Genomic DNA, 13,618 nt, shown 5'->3' with positions numbered 1-13,618 from the left:
CTGAAGAAGAAGTTGAAACAGAGAAGAAGAAGAAGAACAAGAAGAAGAAGAAGAAGAAGCGGATGAAGCGGAGCAGAAGGAGGAGGAGGAAGAAGAAGAAGAAGAAGAAGAAGATCGATTCATCAAATAGAACTAAGGTTAGTTTTATCCAAAATGGATGAAAATGTCTAATTTGGTAACTTTGAGGCAATGTGGGTTAGATACGTAAATTGAGGTCCTTGATTGGGTCAAATTAGTAATTATCCCATGAATTTAAGGGTTAGGCTATTAAATATTTATCTATGAACTTTAAGTTCCAAATTCACCCTTTATTCATAGACAAACAAACAAAGAAGGAAACACACATCCGCCGATGGGCTGAGTTTCCCAAATAAAGCCCAACTATAATATGGGCTGTGATCTCCCAAATGAAGCCCAACTTTAATATGACTTGCGATAGATCTATAAAAGGCAGCCATTAGGGTGATGGAATAGTGTCGCATCTCATCTCCTAGGTTAGACTATTTTGATTGCTCCGCCGCCGCAAATGGTTGTTCTGAGTTTTTTTTTTTTCTTTAATTTTCAGTTGCAGAGATCATGTTTATGGTTTTGATTCAGTAGCTATATGTACCGAGATAAGGCATACAACTTAATTGTCTTCATCTTGTTGCCAAAGCCGCTTTAGCTATATCGATTCAGAGAATTTTATTGGCTGGTTGTTGTTTCATATCTATTTTGGATCTGTTAGTCGATATATCTGCTTACCGATCTTCTCATATTCTTTTTTCTGGTTTTGTTTTAGTTTATGATGATGAAAATGGTAAGGAGATGAAATGGAATAGAGATTTAATTAGTCATTTTTATCGGATCCTTGTCTGAAATTAACTCTTTGCCGGTCGGTGACTGCAATTTATTTTTCGTGTAAGTTTTGTAGTAAATGTATATATCCAAGAGTCAAAAGCATAGATTAAGCCTGAATTTTTCAAAATTCCGACTGTCTGAAATGTTGTAGTGGTCGGAAAAAGTAAGAACGAAGTGATTGTCCTTCTTCTACAGCTTTTAGAGCATTTTTACTGGCCGAATAGAAGGATAATTTTGTAGTTCTGCAACCAAACTCTCAAACCACTAAAATTAAAAAAAAAAAATTCAAATATTAAATTTTTGGGAAGTTGTTTATTCCAGATTCAGATATCAGAGAGTTTATACAAAAAAAAAAAAAAGAAAAAAAAAAGAAAAAAATTCAGATATCAGAGAGATTCTCTTAATAGTATTGTTTATTAGGTTTTAATCTAAATTTTCGTTTTAAATTAATATTTAAAATAAATTTTGAAATAGAAATAAATAAAGAAATTTGAAATGGAAACTAACAATTATATCATTAGAAAGTACTGATGCCAAATGTTAAAAAAAAAAAAAAAAATAATGGATCGCTATTCATCGCTCCAAATTATTTATCACCTCCCCAATTCTCTTAAATTTCATTCGAACAACATTCATGGGATTTAAACACGGTAGAAGAAAAAGACTAATAATTCATTGGATATATATATACTGATTGGATCGGTTAGTTTTTGGAGACGAATTTCAATTAATGTAAATCGGAGCTGTAGTTATTTGATTTCCTCGTTCTCGGATCCATTATTAAGTTTTGTCCATTATTAAGTTTTGAATGGAAAAATGAAAAGAGAAAAAATGTCTAAAAAAAGGTGGCGATAAGTAATTTGGAAGCGGTGAATAGCAAAACCCAATAAGGATGGTTACCAAATCAGTTGGTAAAATGAAAAGTGGATGGATGTGGATTTGAACCCATTATTTAAAAAAATATTGTTTATTAGATTTCTATCATAACATCGGGGACTAATCTAATCATATACTTTAGTCTCATTTTGCACTTTAATTTTGTATTTGTAATTTTCAACACAAAGTATCACAAACGACCATTTATTTCTACAAGAGCACCAGTTGGGGGCATTACAAGATACACATATTTCTTGTGGATCATATTAATGGAAAATAGGACTGCATTTCCTAAGAGGTATACCCATCACCATTTGTTTTCTCAATATTCAACTCGTGGCATCTTGTTTCGCTAATAACAATTTTATTTGGGTCACGGGAATTGTGGTCACCCGTTCGGTGCATGGGTGAAGGCAAACAAATCCCCAAATTAAGGGTCAAGATGGTCTCGAAAGTTGACAATCAATTTAAAATTTATGTATAAACTCAAATTGATAAGTTTTGATAAATTGATTCGAATACAAACAATTTCAATACTAAAAATTTATAAAATTTAGGTAATTTATATATAAAAAAAAATTCAACTTGAGAACTAAGTAATATTTGAGTTTCAATTTGAACTAAATTAATCTTGCCAAATTTAAAGGTCAATTGGGCCGTTAATTAAAATTTTACTTAATACTTTTTTCTCTCTACTTGATAAGTGCTAACTAAAAAAACTAGGCAATTTCTGATCTTAAGGCGTTAAAGGATTTAAAGCAATACAATTCTTTGAAATGCGGAGGATTATCTTATATGATTAGTTATCTAAATTAACTTAACATGTTTATCGGTTAGATTAGTGATTGATTTATTAAGATTTTTTTAACTTAAAAATCGTTAATCCGTATCTCACAAGTTCTGTCACTTGTAGATTTATATTTTGTATATTGGTCAGATTAGTGATTGTTTAATAAACATGATCAGACATGCTAGTGTGGTTGTAAGTTATGTTTAGTTTGTATATGTTATTTGTATATAGAGTGATTATGAAGTATTGAATCATAAAAATGCAGTAGTGCTCACTTAGACCTTGAATGGCCAAATGAATGGTCGTTCATCGTTAAATCTAGGTTTATTAAATCTAAGTCTTAGGATGATTTGAATCTCCACAATGGGATTCTAATAAGCCTAAATCTAATGGTGAATGACCAAATTCATTTGATCATTCAAGGTCAAGGTGAACACTAATGAAATAAAATGATAGAAACATTAATAGAGAAGGTGAATGAGACGGAAATAAGAGAAATGGGTAAGAAATAGAGAGTGAAGTGAATCAGGGATCATGGGTTCAAAATGAGTTACCAGACGAAGTTGATAAGTTAAAAGATTTATAATATAGAATCCCAACAGAAATTAGGGAAAATTCAATTACAACAATAACATTGGACAGAGCGGATATGATATTTTGTGTTTGATTTGTTGTAATTTAATTTTCCCCAATTCCTCCTAAGATTATATTGTCCGGATCTTTTAACTTATCCACTTCATCTAGCAACTCATTTTCAACCCCTTATCCCCAATTCAATTCACTCTCTATTTCTCACTCTCACTTCTCTTATTTTCATCTCATGCATCTTTTCTGCTAATGTTTTCATCATTTTATGGTTTAATACTTCATGATCCGTACAAATAACATGTACAAATTTAACACAACTTACAACCACATAAATAGACGTGACCATGTTTATTAACGAATAACTAATTTGATTAAGGCACAAAATTATAGATCTGTAAATGACAGAGATGCAGATTAACATAAAAATTTATATTTTGTATATAAATTATATTTGTCAATTAGCAACTCACCATTTAAATATGAATTATTAAAAAAGAAAACAATAGCTATAAAAAAAACTAATAGCTAACAACAATTAGCTATGTTACCAAAAATGTTCATACAAAGAGCTGTCAACTCAGTTAAACAACAAAAGTAATAAGTTATTAACTAAATTCTATTTGCCAAGCATGGTTTTTCCTTTTCAATTCACATTTTGTGCAACTATAAAGTTGTAAGAAATAGATATACGTATTCAACTTATACAAACTTAAACGTTTTGGTGCTCTTTTTAGTGAGGGATTTATATCATAGATGTCCCTTCGATTGCTTCAGTTGTTTTTAGCTCTCTTTAGTGAGAGATTTCAAACCTCCAACAATAAATATTATTATTCATAATAAAACTTTATTTTTAAGCATTCAATTGTTAATTTATTTATATTTCAATTTTTGAATTTATCTGTCATAATTTATTATTTTGAAATCAAATGAACGTTTAATTATAATATAAATAATAACCAAATTTAATATTAATATATGATATTACATCATAATTCACAATTTAGATTATAGGCGCTTCCAAATATAATTTACGATAAATAAATAAATATTGAGATATCAATCTGATTGGTTGATACTTGAACTTTAATTAATAAATCATAACTCGAATTGAAGCAAATTCAAGTTTATTCAAAATATGAGGAACATATATCTAATTTTGTTCCGAAATATTGTTTATTGAATTTTAGAAGCTAATTTTGAAATTTATTATTTTAGAAAGTAATTTCATTTTGCTTTTTACATTCTACTAATTTCTATGAAATCGTGGAAATTTGTTAAGTTTTTTTTTCCAGATAAAATTTGTACTATACATGCCACCATCAACACTTTTAAGGTTTGTCGGAGTCTAGCTCAATGGAAGGTCGATTCCTCTCGTGAGATCCCGAGATTATCGATCCAACTGGCTATCGATGCTTGTCCAAAAACCGGCGACATTCTTGATTTCTTGTGCTTTAATATAGATATAAAAGTTATCAACTTGTTCTTAGGAAAGATGAAAAGAGAGTTACCACTACAAGTCTTTATCCATACAAAAGTCCAAAAGGTTCCAACCAGTATAGATAGATAAATTCTCGTTTTTTTCTTTTCTTTATAAATTTGAAAGTTAACTCAATATTATCTGTGTGTTAACATGGGTGGGATCGATACACTTGAAGGGTGTTATTTTCCATCACAACTACGATAGTTCGAGTGAAAGTTGTATTGAAGATTTTGATTATAATTTTGAATAATGAAGAACCGTTTGTAGGCTGATTTGACATGTATAAAAGTGATAATGACCCTTGTTCGGTATAAAAAAATAAAATTTGAACTTGTTCTGACGGAAATAATCACTGACACGTTGTGCCTATAACGGATTACAAAAAATGGAGGACCACCCAAATTAAAAGGTTCAAAGGATTTTGGGAATTTATGGATAGCTATGGTGTAAATTATGAAAGATCCGAATTTGGACGTATTAGGTTTGATGTATTGGATGGCGTGTATATTCTGGATTGTTAATTGAATTTTATGAGGTAATTTTATTCTGGAATATTATTAATTGAAGCTTAGAAATTAACAATATTTCAGAACAAAATTAGTTCATATGATTCAATTAACAGTCAAGAGCATATACACCACCCAATGCATCAAACCTAATGGGTCCCAATCCGGATCTTCCATAATTTGTACCATTGCTGTTCATAAATTCTCAAAAAATTTTGAACTTTTTAGTACGGGTAGTCCTCCATTTTTTGTCGCCGGTTATAGTCAAAGCGTGACCATGATTATTTCCATCAGAGCGAGTTCGAATTTTACCTTTTTTTTATATATTGAACAAGGGTCATTATGACTTTTCTGCACGTCAAACTAGCCTACAAACGAACCATCATTATTCAAAATTGTAATCAAATCTTCAATACAACTTTCACTCGAACCATCGTAGTTATGATGAAAAGTAACACCTTCAAAGTGTATCGATCCCACCCCTGTTAATACACCCAAATAGTTTTGAGTTAGTTAACTTTCAAATTTATAAAGAAAAAAAAGTTGACAAAAATTTACTTGTCTATATTAGTTGAAACCTTTTGGATCTCTTTATGAATAAAGACTTACAGTGTTAACCCATTTTCATCTTCCCTAAACACATGTTTATAACATTTATGTCTCCAATTATAGCTTAAGAAATCAAGAATTTCACCAATTTTGAGACAAACATCGAAGAAGTGCTAGATCGATAATCCCGGGGTCTCTCGAGAGGGATTAACCTTCTACTGAACTAGTTTCCGCCGAGCCTCAAAAGTATTGATGGTGGTATTTAGAAAAAAAACCTAACAAATTAAACGACTTCTACTTATAGAAAGTAGAATGTAAAAAGCAAAATGAAATTACCATTTAAATAAGTTTCAAAATTAGCTCATATTATTCAAAACAAAATTAGCTTATAAGATTCAATCAACAGTTCAGAACATACACACCAACCAATGCATCAAACCTAATGCGTCTAAAATTGACAATTAACATAATTTTAGTTTTAATATTTATGAAATGATACCAATGTAGCCTTGAATAATAGAACTTAACGTTTCAACATTGGTGAAATAGTACCAACTGAGCCACAAAATCCGTCATCTAGAGCTAAATTGCTATAATATCACAAATGTTGAGACGGAAATGGAGCTATTTAACATGTTGGGGGTTAAATTGACAATTCCTTAAAAATCTTGAAACAATTTTGGTTCCTTATCCCTAAAAGAAACAACAAGGACCGAATACAGATTGCAAATTTAAAGATTTACAATTTAGCTTTGGAGTTAGGGTTCCAAACATCCAAATGTAAATTTTCAAAGATAAAAGTGCTAGAATGCACAATTGAAGGTAAATAAGTTTTGGCTAGTTTTCCTAAAGGACAAAATAAACAACTACTAGCTGGTGTTGTTGACACAAGCTTATTGTTCTTCAAAATTTTGCTAACTGTTTGATTCTGACAGTGCCCCAACCTCGCATGCCACCGCTCAAAAGATACCTTTTCCCCTACTAGCGCCTCTTTTAAGTTTGGTGGTAGTACGTAGAGCCCATCCTTACTCGGACCGCGTAACAGGATTTCCCTAGTTGCTTGATCCTTTACAAGAAAATGGTTAGGCCAAAATTCAAAGAAACAAGAGTTATCTCGAGAAAATTTTTGAACAGATAAAAGAGACTTGGTTAGTTTAGGCACAGGCAGAATATCATTAATGTTAAAATTATGAACATTCGAGTGACCTAAATGAGAAATTTCCAAACCTTGTCCGTTGCCGAACTGAACTGTATCAGAACCTGGATATGGATACATGATTTGAAGTTTGTGTGGATTTACAGTCATGTGATTTGTGGCTCCAGTATCCGGGTACCAAGGCTGAAGTGGACCACTAAAGGGGTCAGAAGTTGCGTGCCATGCAGCATAAGCCTCTGGTCCAGAACGATGTTGTGTTGCATACCCCTTTGGACGTTTGCATTTGTCAGCCCAATGATCAAGATCACCACAGTTAAAACACTTTCCACCCCTCCTCTTTTTATTTCGTTTTGTAGTGCCATTAGGCAATACGGTCGAAACATTTGCTTCAAGGGAATTAGCACTAGGAGTAGGTAATAAAAATTCTGCCTTTTTTTGCGGTTGAATGAATCAACCCCTCAACCATCTTTAAGTTGCTCAATAATTCATAGAAACTGATATGCATGCCCTTTTGAGTGATAAGGTTTTGATTTGAATGCCTCACCAACATTTTTGTATAACAAAGGTGGCAAAAGGTGCATGGGGTATGGATTTCCAGAAGCAGCAAGATGATCTAGAATAGCTTTCAATTTATGCATATATTCACTTATAGGCATGTCATTCTGTTCAAGCTCTTGTAATTCTAGACTTAACTGAAATTGTCGAGAATCAGTGATAATTCCATAGGCTTGTTCAAGAGCTACCCAAATATCATGAGAATAGTGAAAGTAAGTGATTAACGGATAGAACTCCTCAGTTAGAGAATGAAACAATAAATAATAAATTGATCAGGACTCAAATATATATATATACACGTTTTTGTTTTTTTCGGGTGCTTTTAGTTTTCACTTTTTAGGTATTACTAAGTGAATTTTGGTGCTTTAAAAGTGAGTTTGTTATATTTCTCCCACCATTAATTGATTAATTAATTGATTAGCTCAAAAACTAAAATTAATGGTTGAAATTCATTAATTAGGTCAGAAAAAAGGGAAAAATAATTCGAACGTTAAACGCGTGAGAGTTATGCTCAACCTATCTTAATTAACTATATTAACATGAATTAACATAATTGTATAAACACCATCCAACTTGGTCTCAAAAGCATATTGTCTTTTTAAAAGTACAGAATGTTTCCTTAGATTCCCGAACTTGTATAAAGTGATCTATTATAGCCACATGAATTCGTTTAAAATGATAAATTGGTCTCTTGAAGTTGGTTAGAGTGATATATTCGTCTTCCACACTTGCATAAAGTGGTTTGTTATAGCTAGACGGAACCTAAGGGTCCAAAAAAGTGGCGATGGTCGTTAAGTTGCTATTAAGAGAAGAGATATAAGCTAACGGAAAATCATCGAGGAAGATAGATCATTTGAATCTGAACCGGTGCACTTGTCCACAAACTACGTTGATATCAATAAATATCAAATTTTCACCAAATCTTGTGTCAATCTCGCACTTTTAATCCTTTTATTTTACTCGATTTTTAATTATTTCGCTATAGTCTTAAATAAAATTAAATCATCTAGCAAAGTTTTTATAACCGCGCTAGAGACTCAAGATGGATTTTTACAATCATTCCATCTCTCCTCAATCGCTTGGTTTAGATTTAAGAAAATATTATAATATGTTTGCAGAAAATAAATTAGGGAGACGGTTTTATTATGAAATTTTCCCTTAAAATAAGGAATGATAGTTTACGACAGACGTAAATTAATTGATAACAGTTGGCAGAAATTCTAGGGAAAAAGCTGGCACACATACTAAGGGTACGGTCAATCATAGACTTTTTTTCACCTTTGAAATTGTACGGTACACATGTGTATACCATAAGCATATGATGCTATGACCAATGAGAATGACACAGGTGTGCAAAAATTTAACAAGTACTTTTGTAAAAAAAAACCTAATTTTATCCCAAATAAATATATAACTCGTCTCTTTCGTAGAATTTAAAAATATTAATCTCTAATAGACTATAAAATATGTGATATTTTGTTTTTTTAGAACAAACTGATATGTAACTAGTGTAGAATAAGAAACAAACTATTTGTGTCTTATAAAGATTTTTCAAATTGACCCAATTTGTTAACATTAAACGTAAAATTGCTCTTCGCTCTTAACGTTAGGAGTAAAATTACACCAATTTAGACGTTAGGGGTGAAATTTCTCATGATTGTCAACGTTATAGGTAATTTTACACATTATCCAAAAGTTAAAGAAAAAAATAACGGTTTAATATAAATACCAGTCTATATTCAATTGAACAACAAAAAAAATACTTAAAAGTTTAGTAAAGAAAAAGGGTAAATAATTTATTAGTCCTAACCTTTTTACGTAACCCACTCTTTAGTCCCCTATTTTGAAAAACACATTATAAGATCCCTAACTTTTATCAATATTAACCCTTTGGTCCTTTTTGTCTATTTTTTTTAGATTTTTGACCGAACTTATCTTAGCTTTCAAGACGGTTATAGTACAATACAAAATGACCATGTTACTCAGTTATTTTTCGTCTATCTGTTTATGCCGAACTTGTCTATATAACTCGTTTCTTTCCCGTAACAGAGTCCCACCGGCCACCACTTCCCAGATCATATAAATGGTATGGACTTCAGTTACAGTTCAGGGTGAGCATCGGTTCGGTTCCGTTACTAATCAAACTAAACTTTCGATTAACCGAACCCATGCTTGTACAATTTTAAAAACCGAACCGTACCAAATAACTAATTATACCAAAGTTGATCGAACCAAAAATTTTAGCGTTTTTTTACTATGGGTTATTTTGAGTTCAACATGGTAATTATTCTATTTTTTTATAATATTATGAATTTTAACTGAATCTTACAATTTGGTTCGATTCACGAGTCACACAATGATGATTCTGATTCACGAGTCGAATCTCGATTTGACAGCTATGGTCTAAAGTGGTTCCTTGTTTGATGAGTAATGAATTGAAGTCAAAATATCCCCTAATGTCGATTTGACAGACATTGTCATTTTAGCTCAAATTGAATTTTAGGTATCAACTCGGTCTCAAAGTTGGTAAAAATTGACAAATTAGCTCAAAGTTGACAAACTTTTAGGTCTTAAAATTGATTGTTTTTGGGTTAATTTGTTAATTTTTATCAACTTCAGAGCTGAATTGATACCTAAACTTCGATTTGGGTTAAACTGACATTGCCTGCCAACTTCAGAACTATTTCAATGGGAGTCCCTCGAATGATATCGAAGACCGAATGCTTAATATAAGAACTCAAACTTTTAATATCAACTGCTAAATAAGCTTCAATTTCTTTTAGTTTTATCCTACCATTCTCTGCTAGTATTTCTTTTAATTTTGATATCAACCGTTCTCTACTAGTATTTCTTTTGATATTAGAGAACTGAGTATTTTGACCCTGATTTGTTTGGCAGTACTATTTTCAAGGTATTAATTTAATTTAATAAGACTCTAATCTTCTATATGTACTTAATAAAAAACATATAAACTAATATTTTGGAAAACCCTAGCCGCTCTCTCTCTCCCTCGTAAATTAATTGATAATTGATAAAGCTGACCCACAAATACTAGAAAAAAAAGCTGGCACAAATACTAGCTAGTGATATGAGTAATCAGAGACTTTTTTTCATCGCCCTTCCAAGGTAAACTGAAATTATATAGTACCCATATCCCGCCGGTCACCACTTCCCATATCATGTAAATGGTCTGAACTTCAGCTACAGCTAAGGGTGAGCATCGGTCAGTTCGATAACTAATCAAACCAAACTTTCGATTAACCGAACCTTACCAAATAACTAAAATAACCAAAGTTGATCGAACATAATAAATTTAGCGTTTTTACTACAGGTTATTTTTCACTTTTTTTTACCATATTAATGAATTTTAACCATTAATTTTAGTTTTTCTGTTCTTTACAGAATTACAATGCAAAAATATCATTTGCTAATACTCCATATGCTGGATACCTTTTGAGCAGGGGCGTAGATAGGGGGTTTGGAGGGCCCAGGTCCCTCCGGCCGCCGGAACCACCTTGACCCCGGGTAGCGTCGGTCACCTGTCACAATTTTTTTTTTATCCAGTATTGAATTAGTCCCCTCCAAAATGGCCCATTAGGTGCTATGTTTGTCCAAAATTCAAAATTTCAATATTTTGGACCTATTAGATACTCCCTAAATCCAAATTTCTATTTTTTTTGCTTGGAAGGTCATCTAAAATCAATTTTTTTAATTTTTTTACCTGTTCAGTCCTCCCTAAATCCAATTTTTTACATGTTAGCACTATTAAACGAAATCTAACTTAATTTTGAGAAATTGTACATTAATACTTAAAAATCGGTTTTCAACCATTCAAATTATAACACGCATATATTAAAAAAATTTGAGCAAGTTCGATTTAGCAATTTTTTTTTTTTACGAACGCACATGTAACCCCCCCCCCCCCCCACACACACACACACACAACCGAGTAATCCTGTATTGGCCACTTTTTCGTGTTGTTTACATTTTGTGTCTTTTGCGTTTTCATGTTTTTTTTTTTTTTTTTTTTTTTTTTTTTACGTTTTTTGCATTTTCATGTTTATCACCTGTCAAGTTTGTGTTTTTGCATTATTCATGTTTTTGTATTTTTCTTGTTTTATCACCTTTTCGTGTTATTCATGTTTTTTTTTTGTTTTTGCGTTTTTCTTGGGTTTTGTGTTATTCGTGTTATTCACGTTTTCGTGTTTTTTTTCACATTTTTTCGTTTTTTCATGTTTTTATGCTCTGTAATGTTTTTGCGTTATTACATTTTTTCGTGTTTTCATATTTTTTGCATTAATTAACGTTTTCCTCGTTTTTTTGGTTGATACTCGTGATACTCTAGATGTGATTCCGGAATGGTCATGAGCTCCTTTGACAATTGTTCACATCATTATTCCGGTGCAACATAGACATTAAAATAGTTATTATAACTTTATTTTGGCTGAAACATTGATTTTATTATCCGATTTTGAAATTTAACGATCATATTGTGATAATGATTAAATTCATTGACCATGAATGCTTTTCATCCGGCTAAACTAATATATATGTTAATGCATACTTTTCTTTATTATAGTCTGAACCTCTCTTTTTTTTTTTTTAAATCTGCTCAGTCTCCTTTTTTCTTTTATACTTTCTGCAGGTTTGTTTTTTTTTTTTTTCTCTGAAGGCAGCCCTAGTTCCGTTGCTTTTTGGCCAAATTCATTCTTTAAGGGCCTCAAAAATGCAATTTACCATTCAAAGCATGATACCATGTGTAAATAGATCATGTTTCAATCATGGACAAATTGAAATTGATTTTCATGTTAATTTTGCTATTAAATATTTACCGACTGCCAGTTCTTCGGGGATTGGACTGTAACAGGATAGAGGGCTGAGCAGAGTACTCCGGCTGCTGGAAGGAACGTTGCTGCTGCTACTGATAGAGTGAAGCCGTGGGAATTAGACCAAAAGACTCCCACTGGCCATTCACTGATCGGGTCATGTAACTAGTCTGGACTTCACTTACAGTTAGGGGTGAGCATCGGTTCGGTTCGCTTACTAATCAAACCAAACTTTTGGATAATCGAACCGATGTTTGTAAAATTTTAAAAACCGACCCGTACCAAATAACTAAAAATAACCAAAGTTGATCAAACCAAAATTTTTCCGTCATATTGTGGGCTCCATCTTATTTTGGTCGAATTCCGTCATTTAGGACTAGGGGTGGCAATGGGATAGAAAAAAACCAAAAATCGTGGGGATCCATATAATTTTTAAAATATTCAATTTACTCCTTGAACTTGTGTAAATTGATCCATTAACACCTTAAAATTCATATGGCGAAAGAAAGAGAAATTTTGGAAAAATTGAAATGTGTACATTTTAAACAAGTTTAGGAAGCAAATAGATCACTTTAAGAAAGTTCACGAGCTAATAGATATCTTTTGAAGAGTCAATTGTTCACTTTTTCAAAGTATATGTTAGACATGTACAAAAGCTAAATATGTATTATGGTCATGTTCTTTGTCATTTAATTTCAGTATCACTAAATTTAATTCCGGTCAGTTCCATCCAGTTCAGTAGCGTTTAGTTCAGTTCAATAATTAGTTCAGTTCAGTAATTTATCATTACTTATTATAATTATAATTATTTATTATAATTATTATTTTTTTGTTATTATTATTATTAGAACCATTATCATTATTATAAGTTTTTTATTTTTAATTATTAATATTTTTAAAGGATTATATTATTATTTCAATTTCAATAAAATTCAGTTCAGTTAATTTTAGTAAAAAAGGTGGTGAAACTCTTAGCCTAGTGGTTGAGAGCTTACCTATGCCTTGGGAGATCATGAGTTCGAATCACATCCGGATCTGGTGGAGATTTTTCTTTTTTCTTTAATGTAAGCGCATTGCGCAAATTTTTTTTTTTAAAAAATTTAGTAAAAAGGAACAGAATCTAAGCCTAATTATTTAGGCTTAATACATCCCAGTATTTTTCTAAAAAATTCAATTGTCCCCTTGTATTTTTAAAATATTCAATTTACTCAATGAACTTATTTAAAATGATCTATTCACCCTCTTAAAATCCATTTGCAGAGTAAGGGGAAATTTTGAAAAAGTTGAAATGTGTACACTTAAGTAAGTTCATGACCAATAGATCATTTTAAAAAAGTTCATGAAACTAATAGATACATTTCAAATAGTGAATTTGTCATTTTAAACAAGTCCAGAGGTTAATAGAACCTTTTCAAAATACAAGGATAGTTAAAAAAAAAATCAGATAAATAC

At 31.4% G+C, this 13,618-nt stretch overlaps 1 non-coding gene across 1 annotated transcript; it reads left to right on the top strand.

Annotated features, from left to right (window-relative positions):
• Positions 1-655: 655 nt before the first annotated feature.
• On the top strand, positions 656-760 carry LOC136234508 (small nucleolar RNA snoR109). The gene has a single exon (XR_010691388.1). It is a non-coding gene; the product is annotated as a small nucleolar RNA snoR109 (small nucleolar RNA).
• The last annotated feature ends 12,858 nt before the right edge of the window (positions 761-13,618 follow it).

Source organism: Euphorbia lathyris, chromosome 6 (assembly GCF_963576675.1).
Source record: "Euphorbia lathyris chromosome 6, ddEupLath1.1, whole genome shotgun sequence".
Lineage (NCBI taxonomy): Eukaryota > Viridiplantae > Streptophyta > Magnoliopsida > Malpighiales > Euphorbiaceae > Euphorbia > Euphorbia lathyris.
The sequence above is the reverse complement of the archived record's forward strand: the minus strand, read 5'-3'. Positions and strand labels throughout refer to the sequence as shown.